At 41.0% G+C, this 12,280-nt stretch overlaps 1 long non-coding RNA gene across 1 annotated transcript; it reads right to left on the bottom strand.

Moving 5' to 3' along the window:
• Window positions 1-6,954: 6,954 nt before the first annotated feature.
• LOC144791132 (uncharacterized) lies at window positions 6,955-7,973 on the bottom strand. Its single transcript, XR_013602306.1, has 4 exons — window positions 7,862-7,973; window positions 7,337-7,506; window positions 7,142-7,237; window positions 6,955-7,038 (listed from the first exon to the last, which is right to left on the bottom strand). It is a non-coding gene; the product is annotated as an uncharacterized LOC144791132 (long non-coding RNA).
• Between the last annotated feature and the right edge of the window lie 4,307 nt (window positions 7,974-12,280).

Below are 12,280 nucleotides of genomic sequence, written 5' to 3'. Positions count from 1 at the left end.
TTTCGAGCCAGTAAACTCCGACAACGTTTTTAAACTATTAATGGCAACCAAGTCAGGTTCTCCTCAAGATCCCTGCCCCACGTCAGACCAGGGAGACAACTAAGGTCGGCCAGTATGGGGTTGATTAAAACAGCCCGTATCAGGAAGGCGCGCTGGGGGGGGGGGCAGAAGCTTTGTTAGGGGAGCAGCAAAGGCTTGGAATGCCCTTCCTTTAGCCCTTAAACAAAGTACGAACCTGTTGGCATTCAGGAAAAATCTGAAAACATGGCTCTTTACCCTCTAGTTCGGTAAGCTCAACCTCAGGGAGTTACCACTTCAGTGCAAGGACACCGGTTGGTATTAGTGCGCTTTATTAGTGTTATAAATAAATAAATAAATAAATAAGTCAGTATGATTGGGGAGGTGTGAGCTTTAGATTTCCCAACAATCATGCTGGGTCATCTAGTAAAAAACACATTATATGAGAGGGAGGACTTTGAGGGCTTAAGGGGCAGTGGAAAGAGCGAGCAGTATGAATTGTTAGAGGTGCATAAAACAATATTTGAAAGCTAATCAACATTTTGTAAAGTGTGTCTGTGTGTGTGTGTGTGTGTGTGTGTATGTGTGTGTTTCTGTTTGTGTGTGTTTGTATGTGTGTGTGCCTGTGTGGGCATGCGAAAATCCCAGGCATAATCTGACAGACACTTCATATTACCGAACTGAAAGCACTAGTACCCAACTACTTACTACAGAATACATTTTTAATTTTTTAACACCGCTCCTGGAAATTCTCCTCTGAATGTATCCTTACTCTAGGCAACAGCAACTCTAGCATGGCAAATTTGACTTTGATTTTCCTATTTCATTTTGGTGTAGGGTACTCTCCCATTAAGCAGTGGCCTCACATCTATTGTCAACAGTCTCCCTAATTCTCTTCGAAATCTTGCTCTTACCTCTTCCCATCATCCCTGCATTTCAACACATATCCATATAATAAGTATAATATCATCTTGAACCTCTCCACTCCTAGTGCAGGTACCTGCACACTCCTTGTGCATTTTGGTCAGTCTTTTTGGAACAAAGGTGTGTGCTTTGCAGATAATTTAAATGCCCCAGTTTAAATCTGGTGTTGCTAGATATCTGTTTCACATGTTCACATGCTTTGTCTCAGCTGTCAGTGCAGATTGACTATCTCTTTTCCTTTTAACTATGGCTACTAAATATGCATCATGTTGTCATGTTGAATGGATTTATATAGATCTTTTTAGACACGTCAGCCTTAGTGTGCTCTTACTCCAAACTTTTTGTCTCACTCCTCAATATTTATTTGACCCCATTTTTGTTGGAGTAGGACTCTGTGCACTTTACCACTGCTAACTAGTGCTAAAGTTTGTGTTTTTATTCCTTAAAAGATGGTAACATTGGCTTATCCCCAATTGTCATATTTAATTTACATATAAGTCCCTGATAAGGTGGTACTATATACCACATACTATGTACTTAGTGCCTGTAAATTAAATGCTACTAATAGGCTTGCAGCACTAAGTGTGCCACCCAATTAAGTAGCTCTTGAATGCCTCAGGCCTGCTATTACTGAGTATGTGTGTGCAGTACCATTTCGACTTGGCAAAGTAAACCTCTTGCTAGGCCCAAACCTTCCTTTATAATACATGTAAGTCATACCTGGGTTAGGCCCTGCTGAGCCCATGAGATAGGGTGCAATGTATTTGAGAATTAGGACATGTAGTTTTATGTTTTACATGTCCTTGTAGTGAAAAACTCTTAAATTCATTTCTCACTATTGCAGGACCTAACTCTCCCTTGGATAATGCTGGAGTTGCCTTATTACATTTTATGAGTGTAATTTCCAAATGGGAATAGAGTACCAGTTCATGTTTGGGGTCTCAGGAATCACAATTTAAAATAAGTGATGGGCAGAACTTGCGAAGTTTCACATGAAAACTTCAAGAGATACCGCGAACAAGCAGATATCGACACTTCATGCTACTCAAGCTGATTTAAAGCACCAGGAGCTTGTTCTGCGCTGCAAAATCACCACATGGTGTACCAGAGGAAGCTGCTTCGTTGCTGCTACTTGAGTACATTTTCTACTTGAAAAGCAGCTTTCACAACCCGATCGGTTACGACAGCCCGTGACCCCCCATTGAGAAATCTTGCTGGCTGCCCTCCTATTGTTCAACAATGGTGCTATGGATGCCTATTCTCGATCACACGTGCCAACTTACCATTGGCTAGCCGTGTGTGATAACTAACTCTGCCACATTACAAGCCTAACACTGGAAGGCTAAAATTCTGCAAACACCACCAACAGAGCAGAATTTAGCACCCACCCCAATTTAAAATCCAAACTTTTGGTGAAGTTGGATTTTAAATTGCAATTTTCAAAATGCCGCATTTAGAAAGTTGGAATTTCCTTGTCTTAGCCATTTGGTGTCCACAGCCTGTCTCTGGGTCATATGACAGGGCGTAGCTGAAAGGTGGGCTTTGTGTATTCCTCCTAGACAGTTACACACAATGGGGAGCTGAGGTGTGACTGGATGAGCCAACACTGGCAGGATGAGTGGTAGGAGTGAGCCCAGCTTTACTTATACTTGAATAGGCTGTGTCATGTTTCCACACACAGGGCTGCATACCCCCTGCAGTTAGTCTGGTGCCAGGTAGGCGTGGCATTTGAGAGCTTCCAATGCAAGCCTCTAGAAGCTTCTCCCCACTTCAAAGTCACAACTGTGTATAAATACTGGGCCTCAAACACCACCACTTAAATACCCTTTGGGACCTGTGGAAACTTTGCCAAGAAGAAGGGCTGCTATGCTGCTACAAGGATTGCCATTCTGCTGGATTGCAGCGCTGAATGAACTGCTGCCATGCTGTGTAGTTTTAAACTGACATTTTGGCCTGGCAGAATAACCCTTTGCCAGGCTCAAACCTTCCCTTTTAATGCATATGAGTCACCCATACTGTGCCCCCGGAACAGCCCAGAGGGCAGTGTATTTAAAGAGTTGGACATGTACTTTTAATTTGTACATGTGCTAATCAAAAATTAAAGCCAATTGCTACTCCTCAGTGCGGTAAACATAGCACAAACCTGGGGGCATCCACGTAATTTCCAAGTTAATAACAACCAGGGTACTATAACAGCCTCCCATTTAGATAGTAAGGTGTATGGTCCTTGTTCTGCATGTCACAATACCTAAGAAACAAGACAAATTGCTAACGCACTATCAAAATGTTTGAATCAGTGTCACCAAGGGGTATAAGGCCACCAATTATACATCCTTACAAAGGGCTAATTACAGCTATTAAAGGTGTGTAGTTCCTACTGGTATGTCTCACTCGACATTCATGCAAGACCTGACCAATGATTTCCACATGGGGAACCAGAAGTCAAGGGATATGCTCACTATGAGATACCCTCAAAAGGTGATGTTATCACTGTGTTCAAAAATAGATGCAGTGTTAAAAAGATATCCAATACATATTACAAATTTAAGATATGCAAGAAGGCAATGAACGCTTTATGAGGAAAAACTGAATAATAGAAAATATATTGCTCTTTTTTGTTATATATTTACCCACAATAGTGTACAATGCACCAATTACCATACTGGTCCCTTTTGGATTATTGTAAAAGTACACCACACATTGCATTCCAGGTTATCTACATCACACATGGCTATAATCAGCAATAGAAATTGAAACAAACTAAAATGGGGAGAACAATCAAAGAGAGAGTTATTACAGGAATATGCTGATAACATTCAGCCTAATATTACATAATTGCATTCCTCCATTGTGCTCAGTTCTGTATTTATGCTGTCACTTTTGAGGATCCAGCGGCATTCAGCCTTTTTCAGAATCATGTGGATATCACCCCCTTGGGGCATTTTTTCCAATCTGTTCAGTGATCTGCCACCTGATGTAATTAGGTGAATGGCTAAATTCCGAAAAAAGGGTTCCAATAGGTGCAGACAAAGTTTTACAGTATAAGCAATTTTTGTTTTGGTACAATGGTGACTTAACCTTTTGCACTTTCTGGCCCACCTAGATTGAGTTACAAGGACACCAGACAGCATGGACAACATTCTGGGAATTACTGTTGATGTGATCCCTTACATTGTGAATAATGTTTCTATGAACAAATAGTTTTGTATTTACAGTAGAGCCACACATCACACAGTTGCCTCATTTAACCCCTTTGGCGCCTCACTAATTCTCCAGCTGTGCGGGTGAATTAATGAGCAGGTGGGGTTTGGCCGGCCCCAGCCATCCTCCGCACATGCCCACCGTGACGCATGACAACCGGGGGCCGTCCTGAGCACCGAAGGGGTTAAGGCGGCCTATAATATTGTCAAGGCCCCAAGGAGAAGCCAAATCACAAGAACTTGTCTTTGGCATGGCAGCACGCAACAAGTGGTCCTTCAAGTTACAACCCTTCTTAAATGAAAACAAAGGTAAATCATTGGTGATGCCAGTCGATTCAATTAGAGGCCAATGTTTTTGTCAATTTTTGTAATAGCGTTGCTTTGTGTGCAAAATGTTCTAACACACACTACCCGTTCCATAGTTTTATTGGCTGTGGGTAAGTAAAAATGAACGTTGATTATACCAGTTCCTCATTAGGGAATGATTAATCATTCTGCATGGGTAACCCCTAACTTCCAATTTTTTTGCTAGAATGTTGGCCTACCAGAAGTAATTTTCTTTAAACTTGAAGTTTCTTCGAACACAAAGAAATTTGTCAAAGGGTAGTCTATCTTTTAATCCCATTGAGTGGTGACTTGTGCATTGAAGTAAAGCGCTATGGGCAGTTGGTTTTGGTGTACAGTTTAGTTGCTAACTTGTCTTCATGGGCCCTAATCGTTAAATCCAATACATCGATGGATTCATGGCTAGCACTAGATGTAAAGTTAAAATCCGGTGAACATATATTAAGCCACTCAAGGAAGTCAGCAAGTAAAGAAATTTCATCAGTGTAAAGCCTCCAATGGCGTACATTGTCAGAGAATGGATTATTTCTTCCAAAACTATCTCAGAACAGTATTGCACGGTTTGGAGCATAAGAAGCCACCATCGGAGTTCCTTTAGTTTGTATATAGTATTGGCCATCAAACTCAAATGTGTTCTGTGTCAAAGAAATGGTTAGGAGCTAAATTATAAATTCTGTGAGGAAAATGACCAAACTAGATCTACTATACAAGATATCTCTTATTACATTAATACCTGAGGGATATTGATGTACAAAGACTCAGTGTTCAAGCACACCAATAGTACACCAGTTGAATCCAAATCAATGTCCTCAATCTGTCTCACCAAGTCACTGCTGTGTCAGACATGACCCTTAGTGTTCATCGCAAATTCTCTGATAAAGACATTGATGGATTTACATAAAGGCTCAAGCACAGAGACACACTCAGACACAATGGGACTTCCTGGGGTGCATGATTGAGATGTGTATTTTTGGTAAGGGGTAGAAGACCGGAGTTCTTGGAATTTTTTAAATAAGGTATTCAAATACATGCAAACTCAGAAAGCCAGACTCTTTGGCCTTCAAAGTAGTACCCCTTAGAAATGAGGGAGTAACATGGCCAGTCTTCACCAGTTACACACCATATCGAGAAACAGATAATCAATCTGACACATCCAGAGGTATGTACGCTATACACAGATCTGGTTTTAATATATAGATGTTTAAAAGAGTTTTTCATGAGAACAGTAACAATAAAATCTGCAAGGGCTGCTCAAGCTGCACAGTCACGATTGGCTACATATGGAATTAATCCGCAAACTATTAATGCAGTCATGGATACGATTCCTCTTAGATTTGAAGAAATTCTGTTCTAGATTGCACAAAAAAGCCAGGTTGGAGCAATATTTCCCCATATGGACCTCTGGAGAAACACAGAATTCTCACCATATGTCTGCCAATTTTGAATGGTTCTGCCAGTGGAGAACTGCACCACTTCAGGGGTGGGGGGGGGTACACTATTTGCTGCAGTATATACCAGAACACACAGTACACCTTCATTGGCTGTTTCAACAGAAGTGCTTAAAAAGATCCAAAATGAGTCTAGGGCAGCCCCTTCCCTGGATTGAACCTGATGGGCAACTTGCTGCAGTATCCACCATAATGTTAAGTAACATTAAAGGGAAAGCAGGAGTGTTGGTGGTACACCAATGACTCCCAAACTTGAATTTGAGACATCAGGAGTGCGAGTTACGAACAATTATTGAGGAATTCTATGCACAATAGGTACAGCTAATTTGGGAGTCAGGCCTTGTAAACCACAAATTAAGAGTTATTCTGAAAAAGGATAACTTGAAGCAGGCATCCGATTTTCTCTAAGAAGAAGTGGGATAATAAGAAACATAAAGAAAAGACTAAATTGAGGGGCAGATCTCCTCAACAGGAGGCCACTTAAAAGCATTATAATTTGCATAACCGTCATAATATTAAAATGCCTAATAGATATCAGGATGCTGATACACGGTTATCTCATTCCTCTCTGAAGTCATCGAAAAATCACTCTGATAGAGGTGGATGATTAGATTGCACATCAGAAGAGTATGTGAAAGCAAAGAAGGACTCACAGAGCTGTTCTGACTTCATAATAAAAGAGAAAGATAAACCTACACAGCCCAAACCTCAATTAAAAAAGAAGAAGGTGGCTGGCATTGAAGTAAACCATCAGTAAAAAAGAAAAAATTCCTTTCTGTGTTCTTCAATGTGACTATATTCAGGACCTTGTCAGACAGTTTAGATGACCCCTAAGTATATAGCATTCACACACCAAATTGCATATATTATCTTGATTTTATTAAAAAACAGGCTTATTGCCTAAGTTCATAGTTCTTCATACAACATTTTTTACAATATTCACAGTGTATCCAATACTATTAGAATTTAACAAACACACAATATAAAATCATTAAAAACCAAATTTCGGTTACAATGAAGTCCTTTGTCGACGCGTTTTGGTGTCTTGTTCTGATTTTGTGAACACCTTCCTGAGGACAGATCAAAATCAAAAACAATCAAATCTGAAAGTAAATACATACAATTAATAATTGATAAATGTATGTGAATTTTCTACACTGCCATCTAAACTATATTGGTGTACTGACAAGGTCTAGAAGATCTTACTTTTAAGTGTATATATTTTTTTTAATTTTTTGGAACTTGACCAGTGATAAACTTTTGGTCCTTCTTTCAGGGGTTCAGCAAGACGTCCTCCTGTGTCTATAAAATAACATAAATAGGCTCATAAGTATAGGCCATCTGTTGATAAGTGTTCCCTCTACAACTGTTCATTTCCCAACTAGTTGCTAGTAAACTTACTTAAAATTGAAGCGATTTTGTCACCTCGTAGTGTTTCTCTAATACAGGGCCATATTTGTCATATTATTGCTCCTGTTGGAAAGCGATTCTTCATTGGTGTTTTTTTTTATTTCACCCTTATCCTTGTGGTGCAACCTCTGGATCCTCGATGTATATAATTGACAGTGCACCTACAGTCATAAAGACGTTTTATTAATACTCCTATTCTCTTTCATTCCGTTTTGTTTATAAATAGGCTAAGCATCCAGATGAAGTATCTACAAAACATCCGGTCTGTTATATTTACCTATGACTCTATTTATTGTTAGTTAAATGGTTATTACTTTGATGAGATTAAGTAAACATACAGGCTTTTTTTACCATTCTATTCTCATGTTTGTTTCTCTCATTTAGGTGCTTTAACAGTTAAAACAACGTTCTCATGTTGAGAGCTTCAGTTCTAATAATCTGAGCTCAGCACTCAACTCCAACCCACAGACGTCTAGTCTAATCCCATCTCCCGAGCATTTTGGCATCCCTCCTTACCTTGCGCTTCAAGTGATCGTCCGCGTCAGCCTCCTCCCGGGTTGTTAAATGGCATGACTGCGGGATCTTTACTCCACCTATATATACCCCACGTATAATCTTTAGATTGAATAATTAGCCTGGTTCGTTCTCCGATTAGCAGTAATTATCATGTTTTTAATTATATTAGTAGTTTCGGACTGTGGCGCTTCCGCATCACGTGGTAAGAACACGTGTGTGCGCATCACAGGATGTTGATGCATTCTTTACTGCTCCGGCCATTTTTATAGTCCTATATCTGTTTGTTGGCAATATTATTTCAATTTGTCAGTACATATAACAGAATATACGCAGTGTAAACGTTTATGGTTTGATCACTAGCATCATAGATTCTACTAGTATTATTTTAACAGCATCTTTCCAATCAGATTTGGAACTTGTTAAAAACGTACGATCTAGCTCTAACACAAAATAACATTATCACCTACGGTCTAAATCAGCTTTGTACCTGTTGGCGGACTTTTTCAAACAAATTCATAGTTCTATAAAAAGACAATTATTACACGTATACCGTTCTTTTTATATATATAACACAGTGTGATTAATAGTTGCTTTAAGGATTCCCTACGTTTAAACACATCCTGAACCTCATAAATGGATCCTATAGTTTGACAATGTTCTTCTTAATTAAACGGTTATACATAATTTCAACGGTTTTCAACTTCAATAATCATGTGCAATATATAGGTGATAATGATCATAGGAGAATGACATACAGTAGATCCTATTTTATTACAACGCATCAATGACAGTCAGCTGAAGATAATCGTTCTCAAAAAACTATCCATGATATTTATATTTCTTTAAAAACATCTTGTACATTATACAGTATGCCAACCCACATAAAAAATAGCAGACCGTTACTATTATCAGAACTCATTCGTGAAGATCTACTCAGAATGAAAAGTCTTCATACAAACGTCATTGTGTACAGGCAATATTTCCTTATACAGTTTACTACACATTATCTGATCATTCTTTCCCACTCTTCCCTGCTATTCAGACCTTGGTGGTAAGTTTTAAATTTTGACATGTAGAATTGTTCTCTTTGTTTACGTTTCTTTTCCATGTCGCCACCTCTGAATGATGGTTTGATCCTTTCTATAATAAAGCACTTTAAGTCCTCTACTCCATGACCACTATTTGTCCAATGTTCAACAAGGGGTGCATCTTTTTATGGTTTTTTAGGGCTGACCGATGTTCGGTTAGCCGCAGGCGCATTTCGCGTCCTGTTTCTCCTATGTATCCCTTGGAGCAAGGACAAATAATTAAGTAAACTACATTTGCAGTCCTGCAGTTCACATGCTCATTCATGTAGTGTGTGATTCCATTTAATTCTATTTTCTCAGATTTTAGGATACTTTTACAGTGGGTACAGTTTCAACAGGGTAGGTTCCCATTTATTGTGCTTCCATTTGTTATGCTCTTTTGGAGGCCATGTCTGGGTTCTCTATATGTTTGCACCAGATGGTTTCTAATCGTTTTGTTGCGCCTATATGCATAGGTAGGTTTTTTAAGGGGTATGCTGCCAGATTTCTTTAATATCGACCAATGTTTATTGATCAGATTTTTGAGTTTAAAACTCCTTCCATTGTAATTGGACACCATGACAATCCCCTGCGCTACCTGATTACTTTTATTCTTGGGTTCAAATAAGCTATCTCTATTGAAGTATTTCGCCCTCTTATATGCCTCTTTAATTAGTTTCTTGGGGTAGCCACGTTGTGTCAGTTTTTGTCTCAACGCTTCTGCATGGATCTCAAAACTTCGTCTGTCACTACAGTTCCGTCTAATTCTCAGGAACTGACTAAAAGGGACCCCATCCTTCTGACATTTGGGGTGATAACTAGTGTGGTGGAGAAGTGTGTTTCTGTCAGATGGTTTAACATATAAATCCACACACAGTTTACCCTCTTTGGCCATGATCTTAATATCCAGAAAGTCAACTGCCACTTGACTTCTGCTGGCCGTAAACTTTAGGTTCGGATCACCACAATTCAACCACATTAAGAAACTGTTTAGATCTTCTTCGTCTCCCTCCCAAATGAAGAACACATCGTCTATGAATCTAGACCATCGCTGTATGTTCTCATAGAAGGGGCTTAATTCATTGTAAATATGTTGTTCCTCGAATTTACCTACATAAAGGCAAGCCAGACTGGGAGCACATGTGGCTCCCATACTGGTGCCCTTAGTCTGGCAAAACCAATCCTTCTTGAAGAGGAACAGATTATTCTTAAGGATTATTTCAATGCATTCAATGAGGAATGTATTCTGCGCAGAGAGATCACCTTCCCCATCGCTTAGAATCTCCGTCATCATTGTCACAGTATCTTGCTGCGGTATATTTGTGTACAAAGATTCTACATCTAGGCACTATAACCATTGACAATTTTTATTAAAGTTAACTCCCTCCACTTTCGATATCATGTCCGTCGTATCTTTAATATAAGACGGTAGTTGTTCAACTAGTGGGCGTAAAAAATGATCCACATACTTACTCAAAGGCTCTGTTAGTGAATCTATTCCAGAAACTATGGAGCACATAGGAGGATCATCCATGCTCTTGTGGACCTTAGGTAGCCCATAAAGGGCCGGGCAGAAAGATTAAAGTAAACCATGCAACAGATATTGAGGACAATATCTGAGCAGGGAGTGGACTGTGACCATGCTGGACAGTGTCGCAGAAGTCACACTAGTTCACCAGAGCCTGATGGATTATCCGCCAGCAGTAATGGTGGCTGATGAGGGGTGATGTCCCAAAACCGGTCCCAGGGAGGACCTGGCCTGGCAGTTTGGGCTGGACCATTCCCATGGGGAACAGGGTCAAGACTGATTTGCATATGTCTGGGTCTGAACTGGAAAGGCATGGGGAGCAAAATAAAGATGTATTTAGGCCCAGATCTCTGTAATGGGGTGAATGTTTGTCATTTTGCAGCATTCTGTCCATCAATTGTTCGTATTGCTTTTGTCACCCTGAGTGGGACGGGTATGCCCAGACATGGGTCCTATGCTCTCCATTCCACTGGAGTCAAGCTAGCCAGGCTAATGAGAGGTGATGCCCTGAAACTGGTCCTAAGATGCTTGTTTCCAGTCCAGGGAGGCCTGGCCTGGCAGTTCAGGCTGGACTGTTCCCATATGGTACAGGGTATAAACTGATTTGCATATGGCTGGGTCTGAACAAGAAAGGCATAGGGAGCACAAAAAATGTATTTAGGCCCAGATCTCTGTACTGGGGTGAATTCTTTACATTGTGCAACATTCTTTCCATCAATTGTTCTTTTTGCTTTGTCACCCCGATGTGGGACCGGTATGCCACGACATGGTGCCCGTGCTCTCCATTCCACCGGACTAAAGCTAGCCTGGCTGATGAGTGGTGATGCCATGAAAATGGTCCCACTTTGCTTGTTTCCAGTCCAGGGAGGACCTGGTCTGGCAGATCGGGCTGGACTGTTCCCAAGGGAAACAGGGTCAAGACTGATTTACATATGGCTGGGTCTGAGCTGGAAGCGCATTGGGAGCAAAAAAAGATGGATTTAGGTGTAGATCTCTGTAACGGGGTGAATGTTTGAAATTGTGCTGCATTTTGTCCATCAATTGTTCTTTTTGCTATTGTCACCCCAAGTGGGACGGGTATGCCCAGACATGGGTCCCGTGCTCTCCATTCCACTGGCGTCAACCTAACCTGGCTGATGAGGGATGATGCCCCAAAACCAGTCCCAGGATGCTTGTTTCCAGTCCAGGGAGGAACAAGCCTGGCAGTTTGGGCTGGATTTGTCACTAGGGAACAGGGTAAAGACTGATTTTCATATGTCTGGGTCTAAACTGAAAAGGCATGGGGAGCAAAAAACAATGGATTTAGGCCCAGATCCCTGTACTGGAGTGAATGTTTGACATTGTGCAGCATTTTGTCCATCATTTGTTCTTTGCTTTTGTCACCCTGATTGGGACGGGTAAGCCCAGACGTGGGTCCTGCGCTCTCCATTCCACTGGAGTCAAGCTAGCCTGGCAGAAGAGGGGTAATGCCCCGAATCCGGTCCCAGGATATTTGTTTCCAGTCCAGGGAGGACCTGTCCTTGCAATTCGGGCTGGACCGTTCCCATGGGGAACAGGGTCAAGACTGATTTGCAGATGGCTGGGTCTTAACTGGAAAGGCATGGGGACCAAGAAAACAGTGTATGTAGGCCCAGATCTCTGTACTGGGGTGAGTTTTTATATTGTGCAGCTTTATGTCCCTCAATTGTTCTTCTTGTTTTTTTCAACTGAGTGGGATGGGTATGCCAAGACGTGGGACCCGTGGTCTCCATTCCACTGGAGTCAAGCTAGCCTGGCTGATATGGGGTGATGCCCCAAAACTGGTCCCAGGATGCTTGTTTCCAG

The sequence above is a fragment of the Lissotriton helveticus genome, chromosome 11, assembly GCF_964261635.1.
Source record: "Lissotriton helveticus chromosome 11, aLisHel1.1, whole genome shotgun sequence".
Classification (NCBI taxonomy): Eukaryota; Metazoa; Chordata; class Amphibia; order Caudata; family Salamandridae; genus Lissotriton; species Lissotriton helveticus.
Note: the sequence above shows the minus strand (reverse complement) of the source record. Positions and strands in the feature narration are given on the sequence as shown.